Source organism: Elephas maximus, chromosome 15 (assembly GCF_024166365.1).
Source record: "Elephas maximus indicus isolate mEleMax1 chromosome 15, mEleMax1 primary haplotype, whole genome shotgun sequence".
Classification (NCBI taxonomy): domain Eukaryota; kingdom Metazoa; phylum Chordata; class Mammalia; order Proboscidea; family Elephantidae; genus Elephas; species Elephas maximus.
Window position 1 is genome coordinate 89,801,306 of NC_064833.1, and position 15,069 is coordinate 89,816,374.

At 47.1% G+C, this 15,069-nt stretch overlaps 1 long non-coding RNA gene across 1 annotated transcript; it reads right to left on the minus strand.

The window, feature by feature from the left end:
- Nucleotides 1-7,157: 7,157 nt before the first annotated feature.
- LOC126059047 (uncharacterized) lies at nt 7,158-9,451 on the minus strand. Its single transcript, XR_007513352.1, has 3 exons — nt 9,336-9,451; nt 8,775-9,186; nt 7,158-8,077 (listed from the first exon to the last, which is right to left on the minus strand). It is a non-coding gene; the product is annotated as an uncharacterized LOC126059047 (long non-coding RNA).
- Between the last annotated feature and the right edge of the window lie 5,618 nt (nt 9,452-15,069).

The following is a 15,069-nucleotide window of genomic DNA, read 5'->3' on the forward strand; positions in this document are numbered from 1 at the left end:
CTGAAGGTTTCTACAGAGGGGCTATGGCCAGTCTTCCCGCGGTGCAGGCAGTGGGCAGGGAGGTGCAGGGAGAAGGCTCCCGCCACACCATCCTTGGTGTGCCCAGGGAGGGCCTGGCCATGTCAGGGCACCACCAGCACAGGTTCTGATGGCTTTGGTCTGGGGTGAAGCCTGGGCATGGGCACATTTTCAAGCCCACGGGTAACCCAGTGGGCAGCACACTGGATGAAGAACGGGAGAGCCTGTGTCACTCTCGGCTCTGGCTTGCCATCTCCTCCCACCCTGACCTGTAGGGTGACACGATGACCATGTGAGGCTCTGTGGCTTTGGCATGGGAAGATGGCTCTGACTGCCATGTCACAGGACTGTGAGTCTCTCTCTTTTGAGTCCAGGGCTGTGAACATCCTTCCACTGCTGCCATGGCTCACTGCATTCACTGTTTGCTGCTATTTATTTTTACATGTGTGTTCTAGAACTTGTTTTTATAATTGGTGTACTTTTGGAGCCCTCTTGAGCACTTTAGTTCGTTCTGAAATTCATGTTCCTCTTCCTTGAGGCTCTCTCTTCCTGGGCTTTGTTTTACATCTCCATGTGGAAAAAGAAGAAGAAGAAAAAAAAAAAGGGCAATGTGTTACAGCTGGGTAATCCTTCACCAAATAAGCGCTTTGACAAGCATGTGGCTGTGGAGGGGAAATCCTGTAGGGACTTAGTACTTTTTCAGCTCTTCCTTCCACTCCTGCAGAAATCTCCCTGGGACAACGTACAGCTAACACAAAGTTCCTGTAGCAGGGACCTGGCATGGGTTCTCTCCTTATTGCAGCAGGTTTTCCTTTTCTTTTTTGAACTGAGGACTCTTCACAGTGCAGTTTTTAAGGAGATATTCCTTTTTATGGTGTGGTATAAGAGAGAAGAAAGACCAAAGGGAAATGATTCAAGAATAGGGTGGTGAGATCGTTGTCAAGAGAGGTGCTTCTCTTGAGCTCTCTCTTTTTCTCAGAGCCTTCAGTTTCCTGGCAGGTTGTGTTCTAGAGACAGGATGTGTCTATATGTGTATATATGTGTGTGTGTGTGTGTGTGTATGCAAGTATATATATGTGTGTATATGTGTTTCATGTGTGAGTAGCACACCAGTGTGTGTGTATGTGTGTACACGCAAGTTCATATATGTGAGTGTGTACACATGTAAGTATGTGTGCATGAGAGAATGAATATGAGTGTACGTTAGTGTAAGTATTACATGCAAGTGTGTAAGTGCCTAAGTATGTACACATATGTGTGAGGGTGTTGGGTGTGCATATGCATGGACGTGTGTGAGAGTGTATACACGCAAGTGTGTTTTGGTGTGTGTGAGTCTGATGAATATATGTGTATGATGTGTATGCATGCAGGTGTGTGTGTGGATGTGTTTATGAACATGCATGTGAAGGAAGCAAAAAACCTAAAGTCTCCAGGGACTCCATGGCCAGGAACTCTCGTTTCTGTGGTGCAGAGCAAAAAATAAAAGTTGTTCTCCTATCAACTTTTAGAAAAATTTTTAGTTTATGGAAGTTTAAATATTCAGAGATTGGTGGTGATAATGATCCAGCCACTTTTTTTTTTTTAATTATTTGAACTTTTTAAAGCTCTTTGTGTTTTCCTGTTACTCATAGGAGGGCTGGGTTAGGAAAAATGCAGGCAGGCTAGTGCCTGCTCTGAATACTCTAGTTTGAGCAATAATATACCATACAAATTCGGCTAGTTACATGTTTTTTTTTTTTTTTTTTCCGCTGGTGGCGGCAAGAAGTTGGACTGGTTTCTGGGTACAGCTCGTTCTGAAGTCAGATGAATGATTTCCTTTCAGCCTTGTGTGTTTGAAATGGGCTGACACAGTCTGTGTCCTGATGGGGCTGCCAGCAGGACACGACAGCCGGGCTGCCGGGGAAGCTCTGTCTGACCAGACTGCCTTGTTAACCAAGGCTGGTGTAACCAAGGCTGTCACAGCTAGCTTGTACCCCTCTTTCCTCCAGATGTTCCAGGTCAACTTTGGGCTCTGATGTTTTAGCACATGTGGTGGGATGCTCCCAGCAGGAGCTGCCATCGCTTTTGAAGCATCCTGTGGCTTAGCCTGGTGGGAAAGTGGCCAAGAGATGCTATCTTTCCGACATCTGCCCCCATCTCTGTTGTGTGGGAACTAATGGCTGCATCTGAATAATTAGCCTTTGCGCCATAATACAACAAAAGCAAGTGTTGCTCCATTAAAACAAACGTCATTATAATATGTTACATATTAAAGTCCTTTTATCCCTTCAGAACCTGCAGCATTTGAAAGGTCTCTGTGCTAGACTCACTTATTCAGGTTCCAGGTGATCAGACCACCTCTGGGGATGGAACCTTCCTTGGTGAGAATGTAGGAGTTAGATCTTTAGATCTTTTTCTTTCCCTTTCTGCCTCCAGGCCACTCTAGCAACCCCTCTATTTCAGCATCCTCACACTACTCTTTTTGGTTCACCCTACGGAACTGTGCTGCCTCTTAAGGACAGCACTTGATTTCATTCACATTTGTTTCTCTTGTGCAGACTTTTGACTAAAGTCTCATCAGCTCTCTGCTTCAGTTTACTCATCCATTGATAATAAAATCTGCCCCATCTACTTGGCCAGTTGGTTGTAAAGATCAAATGAAATAGTGGGTGTAACAATGATTTGTAAAGTATAAAATGCCACACAAATAACAAAAAGTATGCGGTTTCCCTGGTTACTATATTGAAGCTATTTAACTAGCCCTGTCAACCCTTTTACTCAGTATATGGCCTTCCCACAAATGCCCTTTGGAAAATATGTTTTGTCCTCATAGTGGCCATGATAACTCTAAAGAATGACAACACTAAAACCCACTGCCATCAAGTCAATTCCAACTCAGCAACCATATAGGACAGAGTAGAAATGCCCCATAGGGCTCCCAAAGTTGTAATCTTTATGGAAGCAGACTGCCACATCTTTTTTCCATGGAGCATCTGGTGGGTTCGAACCACCAACCTTTTGGTTAGCAGCTGAGCACTTAACCACTGCACTGCCAGGGCTCATCAATGACAGTCCTACATATTAGAAACTCTGGCCTTCAGCTTTCTCATAGCTGTTTCCTTTATATCAACGATCAATGTATTTTCATCAATTGTTTGATAAATATTTATGGAACAACTATAACATGCAAAACACTGTGCCAGCTGATGCTGAAACATGAATGCACGGGGGCCATGGGTGACAATGGAGCAATAGTGCCTGCTCTCAAGTCCCTTCGAGCTGACCAAACAGTGCCAATTTGATGGTAAAGACAGAAATGGCATCAGGGATTCAAAGGAGGGAGAAAGAAATCTTTATATACCTCTCTAGTTTTCAACTTCTGTTTTTTATTGATGAATTTAGTTTTAGGGATTTGTCCTAAGATACCTGTTCCTTTCCTATGGGACTCAGCTCTGGTGCTAAGTCTATGCATCCCACGTACATGCGATGCACATTCTTGCTGGCTGACCTTTGCAGGGAAGGCTAAGATTATCTGAGACAGACACACAAGGCCTTCAAGAGGCTGGTGGTTACACTGCATTGTGGGTGAGAAGGGAATGGGGTGTTAAGTTCTTTAACACAGGTCAGATCCCAAACTGAGAAGTATTTAGTTCTTCCTTTTTGAGTGTTAAGCCTCTAGAGAAGGGCCCTAAATGCTTTGGTGCTCTTTAGATCTGAGCAATACTCCTGGATTGCTCTTACTTTCCAGGGCTCTGGTCAACTTTCTAATCTTCTCAAAGTCCTCAGCTTTGCAGATGTTGCCCAGACTGCTTACAGAATCTACAAATAAGGCTACCAGTTTAATAGTCATTAAAGGATTGAAGAAGGATGCAGTATGGTCTTTTCCCTTGAGGATTTCACTAATAGAATCTTGTCCAATAGATTGCTAATTTCCGCAATGGGAAGGGACGTCAGAGAAAGAGTACATGTGTGCATGACAGGACTTACCCAGATGAGGAAATGGAAAGGAAATGCTAGGAAGAGAGAAGAAAGGAAGTCAGCAGAAGTTGACACATTAGGAGGAAATGCAGGGATAAGTTATTGCAGGTATTTCTGACGTGGAAGATAAAGTGAAATGAGACTGGAGTTTGAGAATCAGAAGCTTAGGAGACTGGCCAAAATTTAAAACAATGGAGATGAAGACTTCCAATGATGGCAAGCTATGTGGTGTGGCAGGCTTATTAAGATGGTCAGCTAGCTGTGAGGCTAGTATATGAGGCATTGTGTCATTTGTCATTTTTCATCCACGATGGCAGAACATCTGAATTCCAGGGATGTTTGGGGAGATCTGAGACTGCTAGAGTTCTTGACCTCAGTCTGAGAATACCCCTCATTTATCCATCACTTCAATGGGGATCATTATATGCCAGACTGTGTTATATGCAAGGGCACTGAGGTGAATTATAGTCTGCACCCCCGGTGAAATCCAAGTTACTACATCGTTCCAATGCTGTATGATGGTGTAAGAGAGGACTGGACAACAGAGCAGGGCAGCAAAGTGGAGGCAGTCATCAGACTTCTTGGCAGAGCCTGGAAAAGCTTTATAGTGGTGGTGAAATTTGACCTGAAGGAAGAGGAGGAATTTACCAGGCAGAGGGAAGAAGAATGCAGGCCATTCCTGAGAGAGGCATGGATGTGGGAGAGGACATGGGAAGGCCAGGTGTGTGACTGTCATGGGAAACTGCCTCTGAGGACCTCTAGAAGTCCTCGTTGTTTTATACAATTGTTGTAGGACGTGCTAAGCCTAGGGGCAGCCTTCAGAAGCGCCATATTACCATAGCACTTCCTCCTAGCTGGCACAGAGATTGTCCGTTTCTCAGAATGTAACGGATACTGCTAAAGAAAGGGAGTATTTTTCTCAGTCAGTGTACCTTTTATCTTATACTATCTTATTCTGTTGACTTGCATACTGACCTTTTTTGAAAGTTAAGATTTTTGTGATTAGCCATGTGCTCAAAACTCATGAGTTTTGAAACCCTCAACGTTATAAATTTTCCTGGGGGCTGAGGGTCATTATCCTAGTTGGATCCTGCAGTTACCTAGACTGCATATGGCCCATCTTGGAAATCACATCATATTTGATGATCTAATTTTTTAAGTTCCACAATGATGCATATTTCTTAATGGACTGTCATAGCTTGTCTAGCTTAATCAATAAAATACTTATTTACATAAAACCAAACTTACTGTATACTTCAATTTGAGTCTATTTACTTTTGTTCGCTGTTTGAGAATATGTTCCATGCAATAACCTGTGTATATAGAGTTTAAGTAAAGGCACTGAATCAACTCTTACTCTTCTCCAGGCAAAGTAATGACTATCCCAGTGACCTTTCCAGGTGTATTAGTGTCCATGGTTGATTTCTTACTGTTCTCTAAGGAGTCATTTCCGATTTTGTATGATGACCAAAATGAATAGGACTGTAATGAAGCTCATGCACTGATGGGTTAAACAAAAATATTGATTAATGCTCTTGATTTCAGGGAATAAGTTAAAGGCTATTAGGGTTCCATTGGATCTTGGAGGTCTAATTCAGCCCCTCAGTATATATTTGTTGAATCCAAACCCAAAAACCAAACCCACTGCTGTCAAGTCGATTCCAGCTCATACAGACCCCATAGGGCTTCCAAGACTGTAAATTTCTATGGAAGCAGACTGCCATATCTTCCTCCTGAGGAGCCACTTGCGGTTTCAAACTGCCAACCCTCAACTAGCAGTCTTTAACCACTAGTGCGTTAACCACTACATCAACAGGGTTCCTTACTTGTTGAACACACAATGGTATTGCATCAACTGTCTCCTAAAAACATTATTCTGAGCCCAAAACGCTGTCGTGATGCAGTAAAAAAGCTCTTTCCCATGATGCCTTGTCTTGAAACTCAGCCTCCACTCGCTCAATAATTTGTGCATCAGGCCAACAGATACTATAGTGCGTAAGACTGACAGCAGCCATGAATTCATGGTATTTACATTCTGGTAGAAGGAGACAGACACGAAACAAAAAATGGAACGTTAAAAGAGCAGCAAGTGGCCAGTTCATGCAGAGAATGACAACAGGGGGATGTGTGAGGTGTAACTGGTGACCATATTCAATGGGCTGCCATGCCAATCCTTTCTCTGTGCACAGAGGACATGGGCACTACCTTGTCCCTCATTCTTGCAGAAGTGGTTTCATATAGTAAACTACAATGATGGTGCTGTTGAATTTTACATTTATCTTATAAAGTGTTGGCAGTTTAACTTAGTGCAGTGACTTCCCTTTTCTCAAACAATTAACTGATAGAAACTTGGAATACTGGCTAAGGATTAACACCTTCCAGAAGAAGAACAGGGCTGGGTTCAAATGTGTGTGAGGAGCAGGGACACTGGTGTCATATAGACAAGGGAGGAGGAAAACAGTCCCAGGAGGGGTGAGCTGCTGCACCTGGGGCAGGAGCTGCTGTGGGGTTGCCACTCCTGTCAAACACTCTCAGTGGGGCCGGGGAGTTACCCACCCCAGCCTCCTCCAATGGCACCTTGTCTCTGAAGCAGACCGCCCCTGTCATCAAAGCTGCCAGAGCTGAGAACTCCACCAAACCACTCATGTCCCCTGCCCCCCACCCCCACACCCCCTGCAAACCACAATCTTGCAGGCCAACAATAAAGACAGGACAACTATTCACAACAACGCGTGGCTCTGCACCTCATAACATGTCCCAGCTCTCCCTGCAGGCTTTCTTCTCCTGAGGCGGCTGGCCTGGCTGGTTGCACCTGCTGAAGGCCAGGCCTCTGCCTCGTAGTCAGGCTCCTGCAGGTCTCAGCGTGTTCCCCTTCCTGCTCTGCCTGTGGTTGTGTCTCCGCCTTCACCAGCACTTCAACAGACTGCAGGAGCAAGGCTGCCAACCTCACTCACCGTCTGGCTCTCTGTAATAATGTGGCCATGGAGACAAAGAGAAGAGTCAACCTTTTGCCTCTCCTTCCCTGCCACAACCCACGGCAAATCTTGCTTGTCTTCAACCAATCTGTTGATTGTCAGTTCCTTTCCTTATTATGGCTTTTCAGGTACCAAACTGATCTTATATATATTAGTTCAAGCTGTATGCATACCAGTGGAGATCTTGGAAGAGAAATGAAACCATCATTCAGTGAAATAGTAATTTATTAAGTTTAGAAGGCTCTTGTTAGGAATTGACCAGTTGTCCTTTTCTATCGGAACTAATACATAAGCTTTTCATAAAACTAAAAGTGATTTGATACCGTACATACCTTGAATGTTTTAATGATTATATTTCAAGTTCTAAGAGATGCCCACAGGGATGGGTTTGTTTAGAAAGACAGGGAGAGATATACTGTAAAATAAGAATCAGTATAATGCTCAGAGATTGTTGTTGTTAGGTGCCATTGAGTTGGTTACAATTCATAATGACCCCACATACAACAGAACGAAACACTGCCTGGTCCTGCGCCATTCTCACAATCGTTGTTATGCTTGAGCCCATTGTTGTAACCACTGTGTCCATCCATTGCATTGAGGGTCTTTCTCAGGGAGGGCAGTAGTAATTCAGTGGTAGAATTCTTGCCTTCCATGCGAGAGACCTGGGTTCGATTCCTGGCCAATTACCTTGTGTGTAGCCTGTCAGTGGAAGTTTGCATGTTACTATGATGATGAACAGGTTTTAGTGGAGCTTCCAGACTAAGACACACTAGGAAGAAAGGTCTGGTGATCTACTTCCCAAATCAACCAGTGAAAACCCCATGAATCACAAAGGTCCAGTGTGCAACTGATGATGGGGATGGCACAGGACTGGGTGGTATCTCATTCTATTGTGCATGGGGTTGCCATGAGTTGGAGCCAACCTGATGACAGTTTAACAACGACAACAACAATAAAACTCAGGGCAGTTTACATGATGCAGGTGAGAGAATGAGCAGTAAACGTCTCTGGTAATGTTCAGCTGTTAACCATTCCTTTGAGCTTGATGAACTCTATGTCTGATGCACTGGTGAGGATTGGGTTCCAAGGTTTTCATGAATATTGCTCCTGTGATAGGTCAGTCAGTGCTGGGGCAATGAGAAAATATTGCTATTAATGAGTAAGTATGTGTCACTGATTTTTCAGACAAAAGCAGTGATTGAAATGCTGTATATATTCTCTGACAACTGGGGTTAAAAATATTTTCTCCTAAAAATGTAGAACAAAATTCTAACACATACACAAAAAAGACCAGACTTACTGATCTGTCAGATACTGGAAAAACCCCAAGAGTATGGACCCCAGACTCCCTTTTAACTCAGTGCTAAAGTCACTCCTGAGGTTCACCCTTCAGCTGAAGATTAGACAACCCCATAAAACAAAACGAGACTAAACAGGCACACCAGCCCAGGGGCAGGGACTAGAAGGCAGGGAGACAGGAAAGCTGGAAACCCAAGGTCGAGAAGGGGAGAGTATTGACATGTCATGGGACTGACAACCAATGTCACAAAACAATGTGTAGTAATTGTTTAGTGAGAAACTAATTTGCTTTGTAAACCCTCATCTAAAATACAATTAAGAAAAAAATCTTGTCTCCCACTTTAGGAGAATTTTCACTTGGGTCTCCGTAGTTCCTCCAGGCTCTCTTAGTCTAGGGCTGAAAGGAATCTTTCCACTGCATGGGGACTGGCCTTTGGGGTCTGCATCAGTTTCAGTGGCTGTTTGGAAGTAGAGAGCCCTGGGGGGTGCAGCAGCACGCTGGGAGGTGGAGGAAGGAGAGCCTACCTTTGACCTGTTCACTCAGATGTCCTTTTGCTGCAGGGTCCTCACACAGGGCTTCACAGTGACGTGGCAGGGGCTGCATAATAGGGCAGTGTAGAGCTAGGCTGAGGGAGGTAAAAGTAAACAAGAGGATGTGTGTCTTTGGGGGAGGAATATTTTCCTGACAGATTAGGGAGGAGGCTTGAGGTACACAGAAAACCACAGATTGCTGAGGACGAGGGCCAGGCTCTGCAGCACCCAAAGGAAGCCTTGCTGGCGACGTGGAGACCTGAAGGCTCACGCTGGGCTTTCTGTCCCCCTCTCCGTATGTCCGTGTTGCTCTAGAAGTGTTCCTGCGCATGTCCACGTATACGGATCACATGGGTGCACAAGCCTGCAGAAGGCAGCGTGGGCAGATCTCCATCCATTTAATGTGCTGATTGGGATAAAAATCTGTTTTAAATATTACATTTGCCAAAAGACCATCAAAGCCATATCAGCTCTGGAAATTCCCTCCCAGCCTAAAAGTGGATGAACTCAGCTATCAGGGTTGCTGCTCACGCAGGTGCTCATGTTTAAACATACCGCAGTGAAGAGAATGACGACTCCTAGGCCATTCTCGAATCCTGCGTTTATGTTCTTCCGCATTATGTCTCACCAAAGTATCTAGCTGTGATAGAGATAATTTTTTAAAAAATTTCTTTGGATATGAAAAAAATCAGGTTAACTTTTGAATTTAAACAGCTCCTCATATTTTTGTTCTTGTTCTTTTAGGGCTCAGAGAGAGCAATTAAATTAAACTTCAGTCTTCATTTCTTCAGGGCAAATGACCGATCCCTGCAATGTGCGGTGCGTGAGGCACGTCTTTGCCCGGCACCATGGTCCCCAGGTCTCTAGAGCTGAGTGGCTCGCACTTACCCATCTGTCGCTGGCGTGGGGGGCGGGGGGTCCAGTGAGCTGCTGCTCCAATTCCGCAGGATTGGGTGGCTCCTGAGACTGCACCCTCAGGATAGATAGCGCTGGCGTGTGCGGTGCCAGGAGCAGCAGGGTCGGGGGGTGGGGGCGCTCCCGGGCAGCGCAGGATTCCCTGGGGAAAGGGGCTCTGCGGATGAGCACACACACCGACCGTTTCCCTGTGTATGGTGCACTCCTGGAATCCGTTCTGAGGTGGAGGTGTCGCCAGTGTTATTTCTGTTGTGTGGAAGGCAAGCCCGAAACCAGGGCCTCCACTCCTGAGACCTCCAGTTGATGCCGCACCCCTGGACCTCCGGGCGTTGCCTGTGTGCAGGGTGCGCTGCGAGCCCACGGCTCTGCCAGCCCCAAAATAGTGTGCAGTCCTCTTTGTTCAGTATTCCTAAATATTCGTGTCATAAGCCACTTCCGCTGCCGTCTATGGGATGGCATCCTCCTTATCAGAAAGTAAAGCTCCTCTACGTTTTGATAAGCCACACAGCTGGTGAGGCTGAGATAGGGTGCGGCTCCTGCTGGTCTTCCTCTCTTCAGAGACTTTGTTCTCCCCTGGCTTGCTCCTCTGCTCTCTTGCCTATGCTTCCCCACGGTGTGCCCTGAGGCTGGCAGCCAGCTTTATGCTGCCCGTGGAAGGACGACCCGCAGCTTCTACTTGTGCTCATACAGCAGTTACCATCCTGATTCTAGACCAGCATTCATTTTTGCCACTTGATAGTTTTCAAAGTTATAGTTTTCTTTTAAGCAGAGGCAATTTAGGGAGCCACTTAGTCTGACCGTGTAGTTTGTGTGGTCTCATGGCCTGGGGGTTCAGTTCACAGGGATTCAACTTCTCCGTGTTAGGCTCAGTGCCCAGGCTTCCCTCCCCTGTGCCCGCTGCACAGTCAGTGGGAGTGAGGTTTCTCTGCCAAAGTCAGCCCTCAGGAGTCAGTTTTCAGGGAGGCCTTTGGTGGTTTGCATGTTGCTGTGATGCTGGAAGCTTTGTCAATGGTATTTCAAATACCAGCAGGGTCACCTATGGTGGGGAGGTTTCAACAGAGCTTCCAGACTGAGACGGACTAGGAAGAAAGGCCTGGCAATCTACTTCTGAAAATAAGCCCATGAAAACCCTATGGATCACAGACTGTTGTCCAAAATTTTGACTCACTTACTTTGGACACATCATCAGGAGAAGGACACCATGTCTGGTAGAATGGAGGGCCAGCAAAGGTGAGGGAGACACTCAATGAGATGGGCTGACACAACTAGCCACAGTGATGGACTCCATGTACCAAGGATCATGATGATGAGCAGACCGGGCAACGTTTCATTCTGCTATACGTAAGGCTGCCCACTCTACGGCAACTCACACCAACAGCAAGTTGGCCTGGAGGTCCCAACAAGGCCTGGAGGGAGGCAGCCTGTTGCCTGTGATCCCCAGGTTCCACTCGTTATCTGAGTCCCACGTGGGTCTGTTTCTCCGTGCTCTCTGTAACGTAACTAGACATGGTCAAGGAGGGGAAAGAGCATCACTGTCAGGAGCAGGAAACCATGTGCAGGAAACAGGAGGCCACCAAGGTAAGCCTGCCAGTGCGTACAAAACAGGAGAATGGGGTGGGGAGGAGCAGAGCCCACTGGGCGTGCAGGTGTGAGTGCATGTACATACGTGTGTGCACACACACATATGTATGGGTGTGCATATGAACACACATACATTCACACACTCATGCACACACAGACATGCACACATACGCACCCACACACACACATTTGCATACATGTACACAGGTGTGCACACATGCTCTCACTCTCACACAATACACACTCTCACACATACACATACACATGTGCATGCACACATCTTGGCCTAAAATGAGACCACGTAGCAAAGTGTTCTAAAACTCGCATAGCAATGATTGCCATTTGGTGGTTGTCAGAGGTGCTCACTGGAAGGAAGTTCTTCAACGTCACTCTGAGCATTTCTGGGACCTGTGTTCATGAGGAGAAAGCCCAGGGTTTGACCACAACTCTGCATTCTATGCAAGGAGACCATTTCATTGTCAGCTGAACATTTGTCCAGGCAGGGGAGGCGTCTGTGTGTCACCTAATTAGGACTGTCTTCATCACCTCCTCGTAAGTGGTGGGCTGCACCTGCCATGGCTGTGTCCACGTCTGCGCACATGTGGCAGGTACTGGAGGAGCTCCAGTCCCATGGGGAGCTGAGTCAAGCAGGTGGCCAGTATCAGGGACTGGGCGCTGAGTGCCATGAGGGGTAACCATGGGAGCTAAGACAGGAAACCTGTTCTTGAGACTGTGACACTGGAATAAGAAGACTATCAGCAATCCCTGAAACACAGCCGGGCACACAAATATCTACTCGATCAGTCTTTTACAAGGAGTAATTACGAGCTAGCATTTACTGTTTACAGAACACCACCCTGTGCAGCCACTGTGTGAAACGCTGGAAACCCGTACACCTATCAAAACTTCCATGCACTTGCCGTGGTTGTCCTCATGGTGCATTACAGCTCACCTTGGTAGCACCTCAAGGAGGGCTCTCAAGGAGGCAGGGTGCTTATTGTGCCAGGAGCCCCCGGCTGTGGGGCTTATTCTGTTGGGGGTTGGCTGTGAACACAGAGCATCAAAGCAGAGGGCAGGCTCAGGAAGGGAGCCCCTGGCCTGGTCTCTGTGAGAAGAGGAGGGAGAAGGGGCTGCGCTTCTCTCCCACCTGTAGCTGCGGATGGGCAGTGGAGAAGCACACAGTCCCAGTCAATTCTCTTAGAATAAGGGCTCTCTCTCGGGGTCCTGAGGTCGCCTTTACTTGTTCTCTGTTCTGAGTTTGTAGTGGAACTATTCAATCTCTGCTTCCCCAGAACAGGGCTCTCCCCTTTCGGAGTGCTAAGGGAGTTTATATTCTTGCATTCTTCTTAAGAAGCAACAGGTCCCAACAGGGTGGGCAACAGGCGGACAGTGGCAGGCAGCTGCCTGCATGCCTCTAAAAAGTTGGAAGACAGAGAGGTGGCCAGGAGCAGAACACTCCCCTGCGCGGGCCCTACTCCTCCACCTGGCTCCCCACCCTCCCAAGGCACCTAGGAGCTGCCTGCTCTCAGGGGCTCCATGCCACAGGATGTTACAGGGAAAATCCAACCAAATGTCCCCCTAACCCTGCTGGGGGCTTACAGGTGTGTCCCTTCTCCCCCCTCACTCTCGACCACTCTCCCCCACCCGGCACAGCTTTCTCTGCACAGTGTCCCTCTGCCCTCCACCCCTGTCCACGTGGAGTCCCCTGTGCCAGGCCAGCTGCTTTTAGAGGGCCATTTGAATGGACCCCGCTGTCCACTTGAGCATCCCTGCCATTTTCTGGCCCTACTGGGTCTTTTCCTGAAATTCAACATCCAAGCATATCGCATTTCTCACCTCGTGTCCTTGCCCCTTTGCTCATAGCCTTTGCTCAAGTGATTTCTGTACCCTGGTGTGAAGCTTTAAAAGCTACTAATTTGAAGTTCCCTCATACTCCCCATTTCCTGGCTCCTTGCGTCTATAATAGCCCCTCTTGAATAGGGTGGCAGTCCCAGGGCCAAGTACTCAGAGCTCACACAAGACACACACTCCCAACTCTTACCCCATTTCCATCCAGTACAGTGGTTGCTTATTTTCAAAACGGGTTCCAATTCCACATCCTGAGAGGGGCTGAGAGGTCATTTAAGGAGGAACTCCCCAGCACCCTCAGTGTGGATTCTGGGATATGCAAAGCTGATTCTGCAGCATTCTGAAGTTCCTGGCTCCTTGGGCATCGGCTGGCATTCTAAGGGGACCACTGCCACAAAGACTGCTAAGAGGTAAAAGGAAATAGATCTCCTGTGGACCAAGGGAGCAGGGGAGTGTTGCTTGGAGGAAGGTATAAGTGCTATTCTCCATCCAGTAGACACCAGGGGCACGTCACCTAGGTCCCAGAGAGGAGAACCAGCTCAGGAGACATGAGCTATGGCACCTGGGGCAGATGCTGCTGTTGGGTCATTGCTCCTGGTGGACACTCTCAGTGGAGCCCAAACCCAGCCTTCTAGGTTACTCCCCCCCCAACCCAGTCTCCTCCAATGTCACCTTGTCTCTGAAGCAGACCACCCCTGTCATCAAAGCTGCCAGAGCTGGGGACTCCACAAAACCACTGGTGTCCCCCGCCCCCCATACCCACTGCAAACCACAATCTTGCAGGCCAACGGTAAAGACAGGACAACTATTCACAACGATGCGTGGCTCTGCACCTCATAACATGTCCCAGCTCTCCCTGCAGGCTTTCTTCTCCCGGGGTGACTGGCCTGGCTGACTGCACCTGCTGTAGGCCAGGCCTCTGCCTTGCAGTCATGGAGCTCACGGTCCTGCAGGTCCCAGCGTGTTCTGCTTCCTGCTCTGCCTGTGGTTGTGTCGCCTCCTTCACCAGCACTTCAAGCAAGGCTGCCACCCCCACCCACTGCCTGGCTATCTATAATGATGTGGCCATGGAGACAAAGAGAAGAGCCATCCCCTTAACTCTCCTGCCTACCTACCTCTCTACTTCTGTGTTGTTTAAAAGAAATTCATGGCATGAAATTTTTTTTCCCCCCCCCCACTCAATCTTTTTCTTTTTCCTCTTCCTCCTGCTCCTTTTCCACCTTTACCTTCTCCTGCTCCTCTTTCACCTTCCTGGTCTCCTTAGCCTTCAGGTTCTCTTTCTCCTTCATCTTTGTCGTCTTCTTCTCCAAGACAACAGCCCCTCTGAGTTCCTACACATGTACCCTAGAAAGCAGGGAGGATGCTCATCTTTGTGCATCCCTTTCATTGCCTAGTAGGTGGCTTATACTTACTGGATGTAATGGCAGCATGCATCCTGCATAAATCCAAACTGGATGATGTTGGGGGCCCTTGGAAAAACAAGAGGATGCACCCACTTCCTAGTTAATGATGAACGAGAATTCCTAGAGTTACTATGTTCTTTTCTTCATTTACATGAAATAAAAATACAGCACCCAGCAATATTTAGAAATTCAAAGAGGCAAGCAGCCTGTTCTGTACTTAGTCAAATTTACTTTACTCCATTCAGGAACACAGCAAATAGACCCCTGTATGAACTTGGCTAGAAGGAACTCACGTGGCTTGGATGCATGTTCATGTTTACTCAGCAGAGTTTTAAACTTCGAAGCATTCATAAAAATCACACATTCCATTAATTTCTCTTTGATGTTTCAGCACATTAAAGCCAGCGCCACACACACAGTAAGTCTTGAATGTGGTAAAATCAAAATCATGAATGGAGGGCTTCTTATCATCCTCTTTACTTTCGGTAGCCATGGTGCCTACTGCTTTAGAATTAGTGGTGTCTTGATGAAAGAGAGAGAAA